This window comes from Mauremys mutica, chromosome 24, assembly GCF_020497125.1.
Source record: "Mauremys mutica isolate MM-2020 ecotype Southern chromosome 24, ASM2049712v1, whole genome shotgun sequence".
Classification (NCBI taxonomy): domain Eukaryota; kingdom Metazoa; phylum Chordata; order Testudines; family Geoemydidae; genus Mauremys; species Mauremys mutica.
In genome coordinates, this window is record NC_059095.1 from 20,996 (window position 1) to 42,818 (window position 21,823).

General features: G+C 49.3%; 2 long non-coding RNA genes across 14 annotated transcripts; both read right to left on the reverse strand.

Moving 5' to 3' along the window:
- Window positions 1–1,486: 1,486 nt before the first annotated feature.
- LOC123356026 lies at window positions 1,487–21,158 on the reverse strand. Of its 9 annotated transcripts, none has more exons than XR_006575266.1 (9): window positions 21,103–21,158; window positions 20,417–20,545; window positions 19,734–19,891; window positions 19,048–19,179; window positions 17,902–18,735; window positions 17,406–17,591; window positions 9,989–10,124; window positions 8,523–9,376; window positions 7,570–8,116 (listed from the first exon to the last, which is right to left on the reverse strand). It is a non-coding gene; the product is annotated as an uncharacterized LOC123356026 (long non-coding RNA). The 9 variants fall into 9 exon arrangements; XR_006575267.1 differs by lacking the exon at window positions 21,103–21,158 and adding an exon at window positions 21,040–21,098; XR_006575265.1 differs by lacking the exon at window positions 21,103–21,158 and having other exon boundaries at window positions 17,902–18,012; window positions 18,613–18,735; window positions 20,417–21,032.
- LOC123356027 lies at window positions 10,793–13,118 on the reverse strand. 5 transcript variants are annotated; one of them, XR_006575275.1, is made up of 4 exons: window positions 12,491–13,118; window positions 12,292–12,408; window positions 11,153–11,989; window positions 10,793–10,847 (listed from the first exon to the last, which is right to left on the reverse strand). It is a non-coding gene; the product is annotated as an uncharacterized LOC123356027 (long non-coding RNA). The 5 variants fall into 5 exon arrangements; XR_006575276.1 differs by having other exon boundaries at window positions 11,153–12,408; window positions 12,538–13,118; XR_006575272.1 differs by having other exon boundaries at window positions 11,153–12,408.
- Window positions 21,159–21,823: the final 665 nt, after the last annotated feature.

Below are 21,823 nucleotides of genomic sequence, written 5' to 3' on the forward strand. Positions count from 1 at the left end.
CGTCACATAGGTTATTCTTTTCACCTCTTCAACACGTCAGGGCTCCGCCTCCCCCCCATTACACCTTTAGTATTACAACTAAAATGCACCCCTTGTTACGGCACAAGAAATAATCCCTCTGCACAGCAGACTCTGGCCCCTCCCAAGACATAATCTCAGAGCCCCATACCCAACGAGGAAGAACACAGCCTGTGAAGAATAATACAGCGAGTACAGATAAGGAATTGAAAGCACTGACCTCTTACTCAAACCCAGTTATGCAGGAGGCAGAAAGCTAAGGATTGCTCATGTCTGCTTAAAAGGATGTTCAGGTTGATCAGCCTCTCCTCTGGGTAGAAGTCCTGGACAATTCCTCTGCCAGCGCAGCTGCAAAAGCCATGCATGAGCCAGCATTACACACAGCTGTGAAGGTGCGTAAAATCTCCCGTCACCTCTGCCTCCCTCTCCCATCCCATCTACATCAGCCTCAGTCAATGAACAGTGACAGTCAACAGTCTCCACTCCACTCTCACGCCCACTACCCCGCATGATTTTCATCCCCTCCTACTTCTCCATGGCTCCCAAGACCGAGCCTGTGTGGATGCACACCTAGCACACCTGCCTGTGCGTGCTGAAGGGAGACAGCACAAAAAGAGGCAAGGACAGATTGACAGGGAGAGTGTTGGCCAACACACAAGAGGGGAGAGAGAGAGAGATGGAAACACGTGAGGAAAGCAAGCAACTCACCACCTGGAATCATCCTCCTGGATCCAACCTTTTCTGCAGAGTATACACCACTTGTGAACAGAGAAATGAGCAGCCCCTGAAAATGGGGACCTTGTCTCCCTCATAACCACAGCTAGTCAGGAACATTTTGTTACAAACCCAGCCCCAGCTAATGTGGCATCCCTACCAGGAGCAGGGAGGGCCGTGAGCAGAGCAATCACCAAAACAGACACTTATCTCATTGAGAGTGGCCGTTGTTCCGCTCCCAGTTGGATGGCTTTTGCATGGCATCGACAATACTCACAGTCTCATTGCTTTCCATAGCATGAGGGCAGTAGATTCTGGCGCGTGACTTATTTTCCCTTAGTACTAAACCCAGCACAAGGGAGGAAAACACATCAGTTACCACCTTACTCGACGATGTCTTCCAGGCTCTTCCCTTCGCCTCTCCCACATGGCGGGGCTGTGCTCTCAACCCTCTTCCCATCACACCTTTAGCATTTCAGCCAGAAAGCAGCCCTTGCAATAGCATCTGACTGTCACTCTGCACAGCAGACTCTGGCCCCTCCCCAATGTTACTCCCACAGAGCCCCATACCCAACAAGGAAGCACAAGACCTGTGAAGAAAATTACAGTGAGTACAGATGAGAAATTTCAAGCACTGACCGCTTACTCACAGCCAGTTATGCGAGAGGCAGAAAGGTGAGGACTGTTCATGTCTGCTTAGAAGGATGTCCAGGCTTCTCAGATCCACTTCTGCATATTCTCCTCCAGCGAGGGCTCCTGGACGATTCCTCTGCAAACTAATAAAGCCAAGCAAGGACCATCACTAAACAGAGCTCTATGAATGTCCTCATCCCTGCCTCCCTCTCCCATTCCATCTCCATCCCCCGGACTCAATGAACAGAGACTAAGTCAACATCCACAGACACTGCTCCACTCTAGCGCCCGCTATCCTGCATGATTTTCATCCCCTCTTACTTGTTCATAGCTCCCGAGACCAAGCCTGTGGGGATGCACACCTAGCACTCCTGCCCCTGTTCTATGAAGGGAGACGGCACAAGGAGAGGCAAGGACAGAGACAGAGAGAAAGAGAGTGTTGGCCAACACACTAGAGAAGAGAGAGAGCGAGAGAAACACAGGAGAAAGGCAAGTAACTCACCATCTGGAGTCATCCTCCTGGATCCAACCTTCTCCTGCGGAGGACACACTGCTTGTGAACAGAGAAATGACAAGCCCCTGAAAATGGGGACCTTGTCTCCCTTGTATCCCCAGCTAGTCAGGAAACTCTTCTGACAAACCAGCCCCAGCTAACAGGGTGTCTGTACCTGGAGTCAGAAGGGCTGTTAACAGAACCCTCAGCAAAACAGACACTTATCTCACTGACAGTGGCATCTGCTTGGCTCCCAAATGAACGGCTCTTGCCTGACATGAACAATGCTCACAGGCTCACTGCTCTCACTCACTTTCCATTGCATGAGGGCAGTAGACTCTGACATGTGACTTATTTTTCCTTGGTACTAAACCCAGCAGAGGAGAGAAAAACAAACAAATTAGCATCTCCATCTGCAATGTCACGTAGTCTCTTCATCTCACATCTCCCATATCCCACGGCTCCGCCATCAAACCATCTCCTATTACTACTATACAACTGCAACTAGAAGGGATCCATTGTAACTGCACCCAAAATAGTCACTTTGCTCAGGAGACTCTTGTCCCTTCCCCAGCCTTAATACCACAGTGTCCTGTACCCAGCGAGGAAGCACAAGGCCTGTGAAGTAAACTACAGCGAGTACAGATAAGGAATTGAAAGCACTGACCTCTTACTCACAGCCAGTTGTTCAGAAGGCAGAAAGCTGAGGACTGTTCCTGTCTGGTTAGAACCATGTCCAAGCTGCTCAGATCCACCTCTGCCAGTTTCTCCTCCGGCTCGAGCTCCTGGACAATTCCTCTGGAAGTGCAGCTGCAAAAGCCAAGCATGCGCCATCTCTACACACAGCTCTAATGGTACTTGAAACGTTGCCCTCAATCCTGCCTCCCTCTTCCACCCAATCTACATCAGCCCCACTTGAACAGAGACCGATTCAACACTGACAGTCACTGCTGCACTCTTGCACCCACTACCCCGTATGGTTTTCGTCCCCTCCTACTACTCCAGGGCTTTCAAGACCTAACCTGTGGAGATGCACACCTCACAGGCCTGCCTGTGTCCTAAGAAGGGAGATGGCACAAGGAAAGGAAAGGACAGATTAAGAGAGAGCGTTGGCCAACACACTAGAGAGACAGACAGCGAGAAAATGAGCAACACGGGAGGAAGGCAAGCAACTTGACACCTGGAGTCATCCTCCTGGATCCAACCTTCCGCTGCAGAGGACACACCGGTACTGGCCAGAGGACTAAGCAGCCCCTGAAAATAGGGACCTTGTCTCCCTCATAACCACAGCAGAGCCTTCACCTAACAAGACACTTATCTCACTGACAGTGGTCCTTGCTCCACTCCCAGCTGGATGGCTCTTCCCTGGCATCAACAATGCTTAGAATCTCCCAGCTCTCGCTCCCTTTCCATGGCATCTGCGGAGTGGACTCTGACTCTGCACTTGGTACTAAACCCAGCACTAGGGGGAAAAACAAATCAGTTAGCATCTCAGTCTGCAACGTGCATAGGTTCTTCTTCTCCCATCTACCACACCTCAGGGCTCCGCCCTCAAACCTCCTCCCATTACAGCTTTAGCACTACAACTAAAAAGCAGCCCACTGCACCTACATCCAAAATACTCACTCTGCACAGGAGACTTGTGCCTTTGCCTCGTCTGAATCCCACAGAGCACCGTGTCCAATGAGGAACTTCAGAGCCTCTGAACAAAACCGGAGCCAGTACAGATGGGGGATTCCAAGCACTGACCGCTTACTCACAGCCAGTTGTGCGGGAGGCAGAAATCTGAGGACCATTCATGTCTGCTTAGAAGGATGTCCAGGCTCCTCAGGTCCGTGTCTGCCACTTTCTCCTTCAGCTGCTGCTCCTGGACAATTCCTCTGCAAGCGCAGGAAATGAGTGAAGCAAAGGCCATCACTACACAAAATTTAATTGGTGCAGGTAATCTTGCCCTCATCCCTGCCTCCCTCTCCCATCCTATCTACATCAGGCCCACTTGAAGAGAGACAATCAACATCCACAGTCACCCGCCCACTACGATGCATGATTTTCGTCCCCTCCTACTTGTTCATAGCTCCAGAGACCTAGCCTGAGGGGATGCACACATAGCACTCCTGCCCGTGCCCTATGAAGGGAGACAGCAAAGAGAGAGAGAGAGAGAGAGAGAGAGAGAGAGAGTGAGTGTTGGCCAACACAGTAGAGTAGAGTAGAGTAGAGAAGACAGAGAGAAACAGAGGAGGAAGGCAAGCAACTCACCACCTGGAATCATCCTCATGGATCTAACCTTCTCCTGCCGAGGACACACCGATCCTGGCCAGAGAAATGATCAGCCCCTGAAAATGGGGACCGTGTCTCCCTCAAAACCACAGCTAGTCAGGAACCTTTTCTTACAAACCCACCCCACCTAACGGGGTGTCTCTACCTGTAGCCAGGTGGGCCGTGAGCAGAACCCTCAGCAAAACAGATACTTATCTCAGTGATAGTAGCAGCTGTTCTGCTCCAAGATGGACGGCTCCTGCCTGGCACCAATAACGCTCGCAGTCTCGTCACTTGTCACATAAGGGCAGTAGACTTTGATATGTGACGTCTTTTTGCTTGGTACTAAAACCAGGGGATAAAACAAGTAAGCTACTGTCTCAGTCAGAAATGTCTCTTAGGCTCTTCTTTTCCCCTCTCACGCACGGCGGGGTTCCGCCATCTACCCATTACACCTTTAGGACTAAAAGTACAAAGCACCTCTTACAACACCACCCAACAGAGTCACTCTGCACAGCAGACTCTGGCCCCTTACCACCCTTAATCCCACAGAACCCTGTACCCAACAAGAAACCACACCGTTTATGAAGAATACTACAGTGAGTACAGATGACTCAGAGTTCAAAACAATGAGCCCTTACTCACAGCCAGTTATGCAGAAGGCAGAAACCTGAGGACTATTCTTGTTTCCTTAGAAGGATGTCCAGGCTGCTCAGGTCCACTTCTGACATTCTCATCTGGCTGGGGCTCCTGGACGATTCCTCTGCAAATTAATAAAGCCAAACAATAACTGTCACTACACAGAGCTCTATGAATGCCCTCATCCCTGCCTCCCTCTCCCATCTCATCTACATCAGCCCGACTCGATGAACAGAGACTGAGTCAACACTGACGGTCACCGCTCCACTCTAGCGCCCACTACCCTGCATGATTTTCATCCCCTCCTACTTCTTCATAGCTCCTGATAACTAGCCTGTGGGGATGCACAACAGACAGCACAAGGAGAGGCAAGGACAGAGACAGAGTGTTGGCCAACTCACTAGAGAAGAGAGTAAGAGAGAGAGAGAGAGAGAGAAACACAGAGAAAGGCAAGAAACTGATATGGGCCGTGAGCAGAACCCTCAGCAAAAACAGACACTTATCTCAGTGACAGTGGCGTCTGCTCGACCCCCACATTGACGGCTGTTGCCTGGCATGAACAATGCTCACAGGCTCTCTGCTCTCACTCACTTTCCATCGCATGAGGGCAGTAGACTCTGATGTGTGACTGCTGGGTTTAGTACCAAGGAAGAAGTAAAGGGAAGAAAAAAATAAAATAAAATTACCATCTCCATCTGCAATGTCACATAGTCTCTTCATTTCACATCTCCCGTATCCCACAGCTCTGCCCTCAACCCATCTCCCATTAATACTTTACAGCTGCAACTAGAAGGGACCCATTTTAACTGCACCCAAAATAGTCACTGTCATAGGTCTTCTCCCCCACTTGGAGCTGTTGGGTTCCAAGATGGGGACCTGCATGGACTCCTCTAAACTAAAATTCTAGTTTAGATCTGGTTCTCGCTGCCACCAGTCAGTTTTTTAAGTGTCTGACACACTGCCTGTTCCCCCAAAAACTTCCCCTGGGAACATAGATTCAAACCCCTTGAATCTCACCAGAGAGAGAGAAACAGCCAGTTCCCCTCCCCCACTTCCCTCTCTCCAGCCTGCTCCAGAGAGATACACACCCAGTCAAATCCTTGACTCAACACAAAGAGGGACTCACCTCCCGCTCCCCTTCCCTAGTCCTGGAGAGAGATACCTTGATTCAAACTCCTTGAATCAAACAAAGAGGGATTCACTTTTCCCCCTCCCCTCCCCTGAAAATCCAAACAAGGGAAGAAATCAATCAAGTTCTAAAAAAGAAAAGATTTTATTAAAGAAAAAAAGTACACTCTCTCTGTATTACCAGGATGCAAAAATAAAAGTTTAACTTATAAAAACTGGAGAGACTTCCCCTCCCTCCTCCTCAGCATAATCAAAGTAACAGCAAACAGAAATAAAGAATTTCCTTCAGCAAACACACAATTGCAAATGTAGAAATCAAATTATAAGACTAATTCGCCTTTCTAATACTCACTATATTGGATAGTAGGAAATACTCCAGGAGAACTTGGAGACATGTCTGGCCTCTCTTAGGCTATGGCTATACTTGCACTTTAAAGCGCTACCGCGGCAGCGCTTTGAAGCGCTAAGTGTAGTCAAAGCGCCAGCGCTGGGAGAGAGCTCTCCCAGCGCTGTCCGTACTCCACCTCCCTGTGGGGAATAACGTACAGCGCTGGGAGCCGCGCTCCCAGCGCTGGGGCTTTGACCACACTGGCGCTTTGCAGCGCCGCAATTTGCAGCACTGGAGAGGGTGTGTTTTCACACCCTGCTGCAGCGCTGCAAATTTGCCAGTGTAGCCATGGCCTTAGATCCGAAGAGAGCACACAGAGCAAACAAGGAACACAGACAAAGCCTTCCCTCCACAGAGATTTGAAATTATCCTGTCCCTTGATTGGTCCTCTGGTCAGGTGTTTCTCAGGTTACTGAGCTTGTTAACCCTTTACAGGTAAAAGAGACTTTAACCCTTAACTATCTGTTTATGACAGTCACTTTGCTCAGGAGACTCTCTTGTCCCTTCCCCAGCCTTAATCCCAAGAGCCTCGTACCCGACGAGGAAGCACACGGCCTATGAAGGAAACAAGAGTGAGTACAGATAAGGAATTGAAAACACTGACTTCTTACTCATAGCCAGTTATCCAGAATGCAGAAAGCTGAGGACTGTTCATGTCTCCTTAGAAGGATGTCCAGGCAGTTCAGGTCCACTTCTGCCAGCTTCTTCTCCAGCTGAGACTCCTGGACAATTCCTCTGCAAGCTAATAAAGGCAAGCAAGAACTATCACACCAGTGGTTCTCAACCTTTTGTACTGATGATCCCTTTTACATAGAAAGCTTCTGAGTGTGACCCTCCTCTTATAAATTAAAAACACTTTTTGTATATTCAACACCATTATAAATGCTGGAAGCCAAGTGATGTTTAGGATGGAGGATGACATTTCACAACCCCCCAAATAACAACCTTACGGCCCCCTGACGGGACCTAAACCCCAGTTTGAGAACTCCTGCACTACATAGAGCCCAATTAAGGCCCTCTTCCCTGCGTCGCTTTCGATCTGTCTTAGCCCCACAACACCAACAGTCACCGTTCCAGTCTCGCACCGACTGCCCTGCATGATTTTTGTCCCCTCCTACTTCTTTATGGCTCCCAAGACACAACCTGTGGGGGTGCACACCTAGCTCGCCCGCCAATATCCTAAGAAGGGAGACAGCACAAGGAAAGGCAAGGACAGACTGAGAAAGAGTGTTGGCCAACACACTAGAGAAGAGAGAGAGAAACACAAGAGAAAGGCAAGCAATTCACCACCTGGACTCATTCTCCTAGATGCAACCTTCTGCTGCGTAGGACACACTGCTCCTGGCCAGAAAACTGAGCAGCCCCTAAAAATGGGGATCTTCTCTCTCTCAAAACCACAGCTAGTCAGGAACCTTTTCTTACAAACAGCCTCAGCAAACGGGGCATCCCTTTCAGGACCAAGGTGGGCCGTGAGCAGAGCAATCACCAAAACAGACACTTATCTCATTGACAGTGATGACTGTTCCATTCCCAGTTGGACGGCTTTTTCAAGGCATCAATAATTCTCGCAGTCCCATCACTCTCGCTCGCTTTCCATCGCATGAGGGCAGTAGATTCTGACTTGTCACTTCTTTTCCCTTGGTACTAAATCCAGCGGGAAAACAAGTCAGTCACCATCTCAATTGGCAATGTTGGGTAGCCGCTTCTTTTTGCCTCTCCCACATGGTGGGGCTCTGCCCTGAACCCTCCTCCCATCACGCCTTTCTGACTACAAGTAGAAAGCACCCCTTGCGACGACACCTGAAATAGTCACTCTGCACAGATGACTCTGGTCAGACACACTGAACCTGTGGGGAAAACACGTAGAAATTGTGCTTCTTTTTGGCTTGTAACTTATTGCTTCTTGTAGCTTTTTGCTTCCAGCAAGCACGGACAAGGAGGAGCAAAGGGGAGGGCTATTTGAGGTGCACAGCGGGCCCACCACAGTCCCAGACTGCACGCCAGGGGAGATCTAGTCATTGAGTGTTGGGGTTCTTAGGGATTGGCTTGTTTTGGCCTTTTCTTCAAATGGGTTTATCTTGATTTTTGGCTTATTGTCAAAGTCGGGGTGCTTATTTCCCCAGTGAAAGTTAGCAGTTGTGACTCTGGTCCCTTCCCCAGCCTTAATCCCAAAGAGCCCCACACCCAACAAGCAAGCAAACAAAGTGTGAAGAAAATCACAGCAAGTACAGATGAGGAATTCCAAGCACTGACCACTTAACCACAGCCAGCTATGCACGAGGCAGAAAGCTGAGGACTGTTCATGTCTCCTTAGAAGAATGTCCAGGCTCCTCAGGCCCACGTCGGCCAATTTCTCCTCCGGCTGCTGCTCCTGGATAATTCCTCTACAAGTGCAGCAAATAAGCCAACCAAGAGCCCTCACTACAAAAAATTCAATTGGTGCGTGAAATCTTGCCCTCATCCCTGCCTCCCACATCAGCCCCACTAGAGCAGAGACTCAGTCAACACCCACAGTCACCGCTTCACTCTAGCGCCCACTGCCCTGCATCATTTCGGTCCCCTACATAGCTTACAAGACCTAGCCTGTGGGGATGCACAACTAACACACCTGCCCGTGTCCTACGACGGAAGACAGCACAAGAGGAGGCAAGGACAGAGAGAGAGTGAGAGACAGAGACAGAGTGTGTGTTGGCCAACACATTAGAGGAGAGAGAGAGAGAGAAAAACATGGGAGGGAGTCAAGAAACTCACCAGCTGGAGTCATCCCCCTGGATCTAATATGCTGCGGAGGACACACTGGTCCTGGCCAGAGACATGAGCAGCCCCTGAAAATGGGGACATCGTCTCCCTTGTAACCACAACTAGTCAGGAACCTTTTCTTACAAACCCAGCCCCAGCTAACGGGGCGTCCCTACCGGGAGCAAGATGGGCTTTGAGCAGAGCAATCACCAAAGAAGACACTTATCTCATTGAGAGTGGTGGCGGTCCCGCTCCCAGATGGACGCCTTCTGCGTCGCATCAACAACGCTTGCAGACTCATCGCTCTTGCTCTCTTTCCATTGCACGAGGGCAGTAGACTCTGGCCTGTGACTTCTTTTCTCTTGCTACTAAACCCAGCACAAGGGGGAAAAACAAATCAGTTACCCTTTCAATCAGCAACTTTGGGTAGGTGCTTATTTTCCCCTCCCGCACACAGTTGGGCTCCGCCCTCAACCCTATTCCCATTACACCGGTAGGACTACAAGTAGAAAGCACCCCTTGCGATGACACCCGAAATAGTCACTTTGCACAGCAGACTCTAGTCACACACACCAAATCTCAAGGGGGAAAATAAAACATAGAAATGGACTTGTCTTTGGCCTGTAGCTTATTGCTCGTTGTAGCTTGCTGCTTCCGGCAAGCAGGGGCAAAGTGGGGGAGAGAGAGTCAGGGGTGCACAGCGGACCCACCACAGTCCCAGACTGCACGCCAAGCGAGATCTAGTCATTGAGTGTTGGGGTTCTTCGGAATTGGCTTGTTTGGGCCTTATTTGAAATAGGATTAGCTTGATTTTTGGAATATTGTGAATTCAGGGTTCTTATCTACCCAGTGAAAGTTGGCAAGTATGACTCTGGTCTCTTCCCCAGCCTTAATCCCACAGTGCCCCATACAAAACAAGAAAGGAAACGGCCTATGAAGAAAATTACACTGAGTACAGATGAGGAATTCCAAGCACTCACCGCTTACTCAGAGCCAGTTAGGCAGAAGGCAAAAACCTGAGGACTGTTGAGGTCTCCTTAGAAGGATTTCCAGGCTGCTCACATCCACTTCTGCATATTCTGGTCGGCAAGGGCTCCTGGATGATTCCTCTGCAAACTAATAAAGTCAAGCAAATACAATCACTACACACAACACTACTGGTGCATTTAATCTTGCCCTCATCCCTGCCTCCCTCTCCCATCCCATCTACATCCGCTCGACTAGAACAGAGACTGAGTCAACATCCACAGACACCGCTCCACTCTAGCGCCCAATACCCTGCATGATTTTCATCCCCTCCTATTTGTTCATAGCTCCCAAGATCTAACCTGTGGGGATGCACACCTAGCACTCCTATCTGTATCCTATGAAGGGAGACAGCACAAGAAGAAGCAAGGACAGAGACAGAGTGAGAGACAGACAGTGTGTGTTGGCCAACACATTAGAGGAGAGAGAAAGAAAACACGGGAGGGAGTCAAGAAACTCATGAGCTGGACTCATCCCTCTGGATCCAACCTTCTGCTGCAGAGGACACAACCCTCCTGGCCAGAGAAATTACCAGCCCCTGAAAATGGGGACATTGTCTCCTCCATAACCACTAGTTAGGAACCTTTTCTTACAAACCCAGAGCTTGCTAATGGGGCGTCCCTACCAGGAGCTGAGCCGTGAGCAGAGCAATCACCAAACCAGACACTTATCTCAGTGACAGTGGCCTCTGCTCGGCTCCCAGATCGACGGCTCTTGCCTGGCATGAACAATGCTCACAGGCTCGCTGCTCTCACTCACTTTCCATCGCACGAGGGCAGTAGACTCTGACGTGTGACTTGTTTTTCCTTGGTACTAAACCCAGCAGAGGGGAGAAAAGCAAAAAAAGAAAATAGCATCTCCGTCTGCAATGTCGCGTAGTCTCTTCATTTTACAACTCCTGTATCCCACGATTCTGCCCTCAACCCATCTCCCATCACTACTTTACACCTGCAACTAGAAGGGACCCATTGTAACTGCATCCAAAATAGTCACTTTGCTCAGGAGACTCTTGGCCCTTCCCCGACCTTAATGCCAAAAAGCCTCATGCCCAACGAGGAAGCACACGGCATGTGAAGAAAAGTACAGCAAGAACAGATGAGGAGCGACTTCTTACTCACAGCCAGTTATGCGGGAAGCAGAAAGCCGAGGACTGTTCGTGTCTGCTTAGAAGGATGTTCAGGCTGCTCAGATGCACCTCTGCCAGTTTCTGCTCCAGCAAGGGCTCCTGGACAATTCCTCTGCAAGAGCAGCTGCAAAAGCCAAGCATGAGCCATCACAACACAAAGCTCTAATGGTGCTTGAAATCTTGCCCTCATCCTGCCTCCCTCTCCCATCCCATCTAGATCAGCCCCACTCGATGAACAGAGACCAAGTTAACACCGATAGTCACTGCTTCACTTTAGCGCCCACTGCCCCACATGGTTTTCGTCCCCTCCTACTATTTCAGGGCTCCCAAGACCTAACCTATGGAGATGTGCACCTAGAACACCTGCCCGTGTCCTATGAAGGGAGACGGCACAAGGAAAGGTAAGGATAGAAAGGAGGGTGTGTGTTAGCCAACATACTAGAGGACAGAGACAGAAACACAGGAGGAAGGCAAGCAACTCGCCACCTTGAGTCATCCTCCTAGATCTTTCTGCTGCGGAGGACACACCGCTACTGGCCAGAGAACTGAGCAGCCCCTGAAAATGGGGACCTTGTCTCTCTCAACCACAGCTACTCAAAAACATTTTCTTACAAACACAGCCCCAGCAAACGCGACGTCCCTATCAAGAGCAAGGTGGGCCATGAGCACAGCAATCACCAAAACAGACACTTATCTCACTGACAGTGGCAGCTGTTCTGATCCCGGTTGGACGGCTTTTGCGTGGCATCAATAACTCTCGCAGTCCCATCGCTCTCACTCACTTTCCATCACATGAGGACAGCAGACTCTGACGCGAGATTTCTTTTCCCTTGGTAATACAACCAGCAGAAGGGGGAAAAAAAAAGTTACCAACTCAGTGGGCAACATCACATTGGCTCTTCTTTTCGCCTCTCCAACACGGCGGGGCTCCGCCCTCACCACTCTTCCCATCACACCTTTAGCATTACAACCAAAAAGCAGCCCTTGCAACGGTACCTGACAGTCACTCGGTACAGCAGATGCTGGCCCCTCCCCAGGCTTAACACCACAGAGTCCTGTACCCAACGAGGAACCATACGGGCTGTGAATACAGTCAGTACAGATGAGGAATTCCAAGCACTGACAGCTTACATGAGAGGCAGAAAGCTGAGGACTGTTCATGTCTCCTTAGAATAAAGTCCAGGCAGCTCAGATCAACCTTTGCCAGTTTCTCCTCCGGTGAGGGCTCCTGGACGATTCCGCCGCAAACTAATAAAGCCAAGCAAGAACTATCACTATGCAGAGCTCTATTAACACCCTCATCCCTGCGTCCGTCTCCCATCCCATCTACCTCAGGCTGACTCGATGAACAGAGACTGGGTAAAAGCAGACAGTCACCTCTCCACTTTAGCGCTCACTGCCCCTCATGATTTTTCTCCGCTCCTACTGCTCCATGGCTCCCAAGAGCTAGCATGGGGGGATGCACACTGAGCACCCCTGCCTGTGTCCTATGAAGGGAGATGGCACAAGGAAAGGTAAGGACAGAGAGAGAGAAAGACAGACAGTCAGAGAGACAGTGTGTGTTGGCCAACATATTAGAAAAGAGAGAAAAACATAGGAGGAAGGCAAGCAACTTGCCACCTGGGTGTCATCCTCCTGGATCTAACCTTCTGCTGCAGAAGACACAAAACTACTGGACATGAGCACCCCCTGAAAATGGGGACCTTGCCTCCCTCATAACCTGTGCTGTTCAGGAACTTTTTTTTTTTTTTTTTTTTTTTTTTTTAAAACAAAGCCAGCCCCAGCTGATGCGGCGTCACTACCTGGAGCCAGATGGGCCGTGAGCAGAACCTTCAGCAAAACAGACACTTATCTCAGTGACAATAGCAGCTATTCCACTCCCAGATGGACAGCTTTTTCATGCCATCAATAATTCTCCAGGTCCAATCGCTCTTGATCACTTTCCATCGCATGAGGGCAGTAGAGTCTGACATGTGACTTCTTTTTCCTTGGTACTAAACCAAGCAGAAGTGGAAAAAACAAACAAGTTACCATCTCCTCAGCAATGTCACGTAGTCTCTTAATTTCATATCTCCCGTATCCCACGGCTCCGCCTTCAACCCATCCTCCATTACTACTTTACACTTGCAACTAGAAGTCACTTTGCTCAGGAAACTCTTGTCCCTTCCCCAGCTAAGGCTCTTGGACGATTCCTCTGTAAACTAATAAAGCCAACCAAGAATGATCACTACACAGAGCTCTATGAATGCCCTCATCCCTGCCTCCCTCTCCCATTCCATCTACATCAGCCCTACTTGATGAACAGAGATGCAGTTAACACCGATAGTCACCACTCCACTCTACTATCCACTACCCAGCATGATTCTCGTCCCCTCCTACTTCTTCATGGATCCAGGAGACCTAGCCTGTGGGGATGCATACTCAGCATCCCTGCCTGTGTGCTATGAAGGGAGACAGCAGAAGGAGAGGCAAGGACAGAGAGTGTGTGTGTGTGTGTGAGAGAGAGAGTGTGTGTGTGTGTGTGTGTGAGTGCTGGCCAACACTAGAGAAGAGAGAGAATGAGAATCATGGGAGGAAGGCAAGCAACTCACCACCTGGTGTCATCCTCCTGGATCCAATCTTCTGCTGAGGAGGGAACACAGCTACTGGACACAGAAATGAGGACCTTGTCTCCCTCATAACCAAAGCTAGTGAGGAACATTTTCTTATAAATCCAGCCCCAGCTGATGGGGTGTCCCTACCTGGGAGCCAGGTGGGCCGTGAGCAGAACCCTCAGCAAAACAGACACTTCTCAGTGACAGTGGCAGCTGTTCCGCTCCCAGATGGACGGCTCTTGCCTGGCATGAACAATGCTCGAGGTCTCGTCGCTCTCGCTCGCTTTCCATCGCATGAGGGCAGTAGACTGACTTCTTTTCCCTTGGTACTAAACCCAGCATAAGGGAGGAAAAACAAGCAAGTTACCATCTCAGTAGGCAATGTCTCATCAGCTCTTCTTTTCCCCTCTTCCACATGGTGGAGCTCCGCCCTCAAATCTCGTTCCATCACACCTTTAGCACTACAATGAAAAAGGAGACCGTTGCACCTACACTTAAAATAGTCACGTACCCAACAAGGAAGCACATGGCCTTATGACAGCAAGTACAGAGAAGGAATTCAAAGTACAGACCGCTTACTCACAGCCAGTTATGCAAGAGACAAAGCTGAGGACTGTTCGTGTCTGCTTAAAAGGATGTCCAAGCTGCTCAGGTCCACTTCTGCCTCTTCCTTCTCCAGATAGAGCTCCTGGACAATTCCTCTGCAAGAACAGCTGCAAAAACCAAGCATGAGCAATCACTACACAGAGCTCTAATGGTGCTTGAAATCTTGCCCTCAATCCTACCTCCCTCTTCCATTCCATCTGCATTGGCCCCACTTGATGAACAGAGACCGAGTTAACAGCAACAGTCACCGCTCCACTCTCACACCCACTTCCCTGCATTATTTTCATCCTCTCCTACTTCGCCATGCTTCCCGAGACCTGGCCTCTGGGGATACACAGCTAGCTCACCTGCCTGTGTGAAATGAAGTGAAACAGCAGAAAAAGAGGCAAGGACAGATTGACAGAGTGTGTTGGCCAACACTAGAGGAGAGAGAAACACACGGGAGGAAGACAAGTAACTCGCCACCTGGAACCTACCTTTTCCGCAGAGGACACATCGCTTGTCAGCAGAGAAATGAGCAGACCCGGAAAATGGGGACCCAGTCTCCCTCATAACCACAGCTAGCCATGAACATTTTGTTACAAACCCAGGCCCAACTTACAGGACATCCCTACCTGGAGCCAGGTGGGCCGTGAGCAGAGCTCTCACCAGAACAGACACTTATCTCACTGACAGCAGTAGCTGCTCCGCTCCCAGATGCACGGCTAATGCTTGATTTCGACAATGCTCGTGGTCTCGTCGCTCTCGCTCGCTTTCCATCGCATGAGGACAGTAGACTCTGACCGTGACTTCTTTTTCCATGGTACTAATCTCAGCAGAAGGAGGGAAACAAAAAAAAAATTAGCATCTCCAACTGCAATGTCATGTAGTCTCTTCATTTCACATCTCCCGTATCCCAGCCCTCCGCCCTCAACCCATCTCCCTTTACTACTTTACAACTGCAACTGGAAGGCACCCACAAAAACATAAGAATGGCCAAACTGGCTCAGACCAAAGATCCATCCAGCCCAGTATCCAGGCCATTGCCAGGTGCCCCAGAGGGAATTAACCCAACAGGTAATGATCAAGTGATCTCTCTCCTCCCATCCATCACCACCCTCTGGCAAACAGAGGCTAGGGACATCATTCCTTACCCATCCTGGCTAATAGCCATTAATGGACCTAACCTCCACGAATGTATCCAGTTCTCTTTTAAACCCTGTTATAGTCCTGGCCTTCACAACCTCCTCAGGCAAGGAGTTCCACAGGTTGACTGTGCGCTGCGTGAAGAAGAACTTCCTTTTATTTATTTTAAACCTGCTGCCCATTAATTTCATTTGGTGGCCCCTAGTTCTTATATTATAGGAAGTAAATATATTTTTCCTTATTCACTTTTTCCACACATCTTGTGATTTTATATACCTCTATCATATGCCCCCTTAATCTCCTCTTTTCCAAGCTGCAAAGTCGTAGCCTCTTTAATCTCTCCTCATATGGGATCCATTCTGAACCCCTAATCATTTTAGTTCCCCTTCTCTGAACCTTTTCTGATGCCAGTATATCTTTTTTGAGATGAGGAGACCACATCTGTACCCAGTATTCAAGATGTGGGAGTACCATGGATTTATGTAAGGACAGTAAGATATTCTCTGCCTTATTCTCTATTCCTCTTTTAATGATTCCAAACATCCTGTTTGCTTTTTTGACTGCCGCTGCACACTGCGTGGACATCTTTGGAAAACTATCTACGATGACCCTAAGATCTCTTTCCTGATTAGTTGTAGCTAAATTAGCCCCCATCATATTGTATGTATAGTTGGGGTTGTTTTTTCCAATGTGCATTACTTCACATTTATCCACATGAAATTTCATTTGCCATTTTGTTGCCCAATCACTTAGTTAAATCCAATGAACACTGTGAAGAACTTCAAAAAGTTCCCACAAACTATCTTGAGCAGTTTAGTATCATCTGCAATCTTTGCCACCTCACCTTTCTCCAGATTATTTATGAATAAATTGAATAGGATCGGTCCTAGCATTGACCCTTGGGGAACACAACTAGTTACCTCTCTCCATTCTGAAAATTTACCATTAATTCCTACCCTTTGTTCCCTGTCTTTTAACCAGTTCTCAGTCCAGGAAAGGATCTTCCCTCTTTTCCAATGATAACTTTATTTACATAAGAACCTTTGGTGAAGGACCTTATCAAAGGCTTTCTGGAAATCTAAGTACACTTTGTCCCAAAATAGTCACTTTGTTCAGGAGATTCTTGTCCCTTCCCCAGCCTTAATCCCAGAGTCTCGTAACAAACGAGGAAGCACACGGCCTGTGAAGAAAACTACAGCGAGTAGAGGTGAGGAATTCAAAGTGCTCATCTCTTACTCACAGGCAGCTATGCAAAAGGCAGAAAGATGAGGAAAATTCATGTCTCCTTAGAAGGATGTCCAGGCTGCTGAGGTCCACTTCTGCATATTCTCGTCCGGTGAGGGCTCCTGGATGATTCCTCTGCAAACTAATAAAGTCAAGTAAGTACCATCACTACACAGAGCTCTATTAGTGCATTTAATCTTGCCCTCATCTCTGCCTCCCTCTCCCATCCCATCTACATCAGCCCCACTTGATGAACAGTAACCAAGTCAACATTGACAGTCTACACTCCACTCTAGTGCCCACTATCCTGTATGATTTTCATCCCCTCTTACTTGTTCATAGCTCCCGAAACCTAGCTTGTGGGGATGCACACATAGCACACCTGCCCGTGTGCTATGAGGGGAGACAGCACAAGGAGAAGCAAGGACATAGACAGAGAGAAAGAGTGTTGGCCAACACACTAGAGAGAGAGAGAGAGAGAGAGAGAGAGAGAGAGAGAGAGAGAGAGCAAGGCAAGAAACTCACCAGCTGGATTCATCCCCCCGGATCCAACCTTCTGCTGCAGAGGACACACTGCATGTGAACAGACCAATAACCAACCCCTGGTTGACCTTGGGGACCTTGTCTCCCTCATAACAGCAGCTAGTCAGGAATCTTTTCTTACAAACCCAGCCCCAGCTAATGGGGCATCCCTACCTGGAGCCAGGTGGGTCATGAGCAGATCCCTCACCAAACCAGACATTTATCTCACTGACAGCGGTGACTGCTCCGCTCCCAGATGTTCAGCTAATGCCTGATTTCAACAATGATCGCGGTCTCGTCGGTCTCGCTTTCCTTCGCATGATGACAGTAGACTGATATGTGACTTCTTTTCCCTTGGTACTAAACCCCGCACAAGGAGAAAAACAAGCAAGTTACCATCTCAGTAGGCAAATGTCACATTGGCTCTTCTTTTCGCCTCTCCCACACGGGGGAGCTCCGCCCTCAACACTCTTCCCATTACACCTTTAGCATTACAACCAAAAAGCAGCCCTTGCAACAGCACCCGACAGTCACTCTGCGTAGCAGACTCTGGCCCCTCCCCAGCCTTAGTACCATAGAGCCCCGCACCCAACAAGGAGACACACGGCCTGTGAAGAATACTACACCGAGTATAGATGAGGTATTCCACTGGCACCGACCGCTTACTCACAGCCAGTTATGCAGGAGGCAGAAAGCTGAGGACTGTTCACGTCTGCTTAGAAGGATGTTCAGGTCCGCTTTTGAGAGTCTCTCCTCCAGACAGCGCTCCTGGACAATTCCTCTGCAGTGCAGTTGCAAAAGCCAAGGGTGAGTCAGCATTACACAAAGCTCTGAAGGTATGTGAAATCTTGCCCTAATCTCTGCCTCCCTCTCTCATTTGGTCTACATCAGCCCCAGGCGATGATTAAAGACCAAGTCAACACTGACAGACATTGCTCCACTGTGGCACCCACTAATATGCATGATTTTCATACCCTCCTAAGTCTTCGTGGGTCCCAAAGACAGACTGTGTGGATGCACACCTAGCACCCTTTTCCCGCGTCCTACATAGGGAGACGGCACCAGGAAAGGCAAGGAAGGGAGAATGAAAGAGCAAGAGTGTTGGCCAACACAATAGAGAAGACAGAGAAACACGGGAGGAAGGCAAATAACTCGACACCTGGAGTCATCCTCTAGATGCTACCTTCTGCTGCGTAGGACACACTGCTCCTGACCAGAGGAATCATCAGCCCCTGAAATTGGGAACCTTGTCTCTCTTACAACCACAGCTAGTCAGGAACCTTTTCTTACAAACCCAGCCCTAGCTAACGGGGCATCCCTACCAGCATCAACGTGGGCCATAAGCAGAGCCCTCACCAAAACAAATACTTATCTCACTGACAGTGATGGCTCTTCTGCTGCCAGATGGACGGCTTTTGCGTGGCATCAACCATGCTCATGGTCTCATCGCTCTCGCTCGCTTTCCATCACATAAGGGTAGTAGACTGGCACATGACTTCTTTTCCTTTGGTACCAAATCCAGAAGAGGAGGGAAAAAAAAATAGCATCTCCATCTGCAGTGTCGTGTAGTCTCTTCATTTCCCAGCTCCCGTATCCCAGGGCTTCACCCTCAACCCATCTCCCATTACTGCTTTACAACTGCAAGTCGAAGATACCCATTGTAACGGCACCCAAAATAGTCACTCCCTCAGGAGACTCTGGCCACTCCCTAACCTTAATCCCACAGAGCCTTGTACCCAACGAGGAAGCACACAGCCTGTGAATAAAAGTACAGCGAGTACAGATGAGGAATTCCAAGCACTCACCGCTTACTCACAGCCATTTATGCAGGAGGCAGAAAGCTGAGGACTGTTCATGTCTGCTTAGAAGGATGTTCAGGCTGATCAGGTTCACTTCTGAGAGTCTCTCCTCCGGGTAGGGTTCCTGGACAATTCCTGTACCAGCGCAGCTGCAAAAGCCACGCATGATCCAGCATTACACAGTTGTGAAGGTGTGTGAAATCTTGCCCTCATCTCTCGCTCCCTCTCCCATTCCATTTACATCAGCCCACCTGATGAACACAGACCGACTCAAAACCGACAGTCTCCAATCCACTCTCATCCCTTCTACCCCACATAATTTTTGTCCCCTCCTACTTCTTCATTACTCCCGAGAACCAAGCCTGTGGGGAGCACACCTACCCATGTGCCATGAAGCAAGACAGCGCAGAATGAGGCAAGGACAGATTTAGAGAGAGTGTGTTGGCCAACACACAGAGAAAAGAGAGAGAGAGATTAACACAGGAGGAAGGCAAGCAATTCCTCACCTGGAATCATCCTCCTGGATTCAAGCTTTTCTGCAGAGGACACACCGCTTGTGAACAGAGAAATGAGCCAATGCTGAAAATGGGGACCTTGTCTCCCACATATCCACAGCTCGTCAGGAACATTTTGTTACACATTGAGCCGTAGCTAACTGGGCATCCGTACCTGAAGCCAAGTGGGAAGTGAGCAGAGCCCTCACCTAACAAGACACTTCTCTCACTGACGGTGACGGCTCCTCGGCTCCAAGCTGGACGGCTCTTGCCTGGCATCAGTAACGTTCGCTGTCTCTCTGCTCTTACTTGCTTTCCATTGCATGAGGGGAGCAGACTCTGACCCTCCACTTCTTTTCCCTTGGTACTAAACCCAGCACAAGGGGGGAAAACAAATCAGTTACCATCTCAGTCAGCAACATGCAGTTTCTTCTTCTCGCATCTACCGCACCTCAGGGCTCCATCCTCAACCCTCCTCCAATTACAGCTTTAGCACTACAACTAAAAAGCAGCCCACTGCACCTACATCCAAAATACTAACTGTGCACAGGAGACTTGTACCTCTCCCTCATCTGAATCCCACAGAGCACCGTGTTCAACAAGGAAATTCACAGCCTCTGAACAAAACTGAAGCGAGTACAGATGAGAGATTCCAAACACCGACTGCTTAATTAGAGTCACACGCTTAACAGCCTCACCTGACTCTTAGCAGGTTAATTGGAGTCAGGTGTTCTCATTAGCCTGGAGCAGCCCCTGCTCTGCTCACTCAGGGAACAGCAAACTACTTATCCAGTGGCAGGTTTATCTCCCTTCTACTATTCTGCTGTTCCCAACTGGCCTGGGTCTATCACAGCAGATACTGGATAGAGAGAGATTTCACAAAAACACACACCTGCTCCTCGAATATCACGAGAGCACTCCTTAGCTCCACTGCCAAGTGAAACATCTAGATTGTGCAAGTCTCGTTCCTCCAGATGCTTCTCCTCTGTCTGGGGCGGCTCCATTGGCCTTGAGCGGGCCTCTGCAAGAACAGCAAACCACCTATGGAAGAGCCATCACTGTCCAACATGCTACCGTGCTAATATTTTACAATACCTGCCTCCACTCTCGCACCCACTACCCCACATGATTTTCATCCCCTCCTACTTTTTCCTGGCTCCCGAGACCTAGCCTGTGGGGATCCACACCTACCCGTGTTCTATAAAGGGAGAAAGCACAGGGATAGGCAAGGACACAGACAGAGAGAAAGAGAGTGTGTGTGTGTTGGCCAACACAGTACAGAAGAGAGAGAGAGAGAGAAAGGGAGGGAGGGAGAGAGAGAAACGCAGGAGGAGGGGAAGGAACTCGCCAGCTCGAGGCATCCCCCTAGATCCAACCTTCTCTTGCGGAGGACACACTGCTTGCGGATGGAAAAATGAGCAGCCCCTGAAAACGGGGACCTTGTCTCCCTCGTATGCACAGCTAGTCAGGAACCTTTTCTTACAAACCCAGCCCCAGCTAACAGGGTGTCTCTACCTGGAGTCAGATAGGCCGTGAGCAGAACCCTCAGCAAAACAGACAGACACTTATCTCACTGACAGTGGCCTCTGCTCGGCTCCCAGATGTACGGCTCTTGCCTGGCCTGAACAATGCTCACAGGCTCGCTGCTCTCACACACTTGCCATCCCATGAGGGCAGTAGACTCTGACGTGTGACTTCTTTTTCCTTGGTACTAAACCCAGCAGAGGGGAGAAAAAGAAAAAAAAATAGCATCTCAGTCTGCAATGTCGCGTAGTCTCTTCATTTCACATCTCCTGTATCCCACAGCTCCGCCCTCCAACCATCTCCCGTTACTACTTTACACCTACAGCTAGACAGGACCCATTGTAACTGCACCCAAAATGGTCACTTTGCTCAGGACACTCCTGTCCCTTCCCCAGCCTTAATACCACTGTGCCCTGTACCCGACGAGGAAGCACATGGCCTGTGAAGAAAACTACAGCAAGTACAGATAAGGAATTGAAAGCACTGACTGCTTACTCACAGCCAGTTGTTCAGAAGGCATAAAGCTGATAACTGTTCATGTCTCCTTAGAAGGATGTCCAAGCTGCTCAGATCCACTTCTGCCAGTTTCTTCTTGGGCTGGGGCTCCTGGACAATTCCTCTGCAAGCGCAGCTGCAAAGGCCAAGCATGAGCCATAACTACACACAGCTCTATTGGTGCTTGAAATCTTGGCCTCATCCCTGCCTCCCTCTTCCATCCCATCTACATCGGCCCCACTTGACGAACAGAGACCAAGTTAACCCCAACAATCACCGC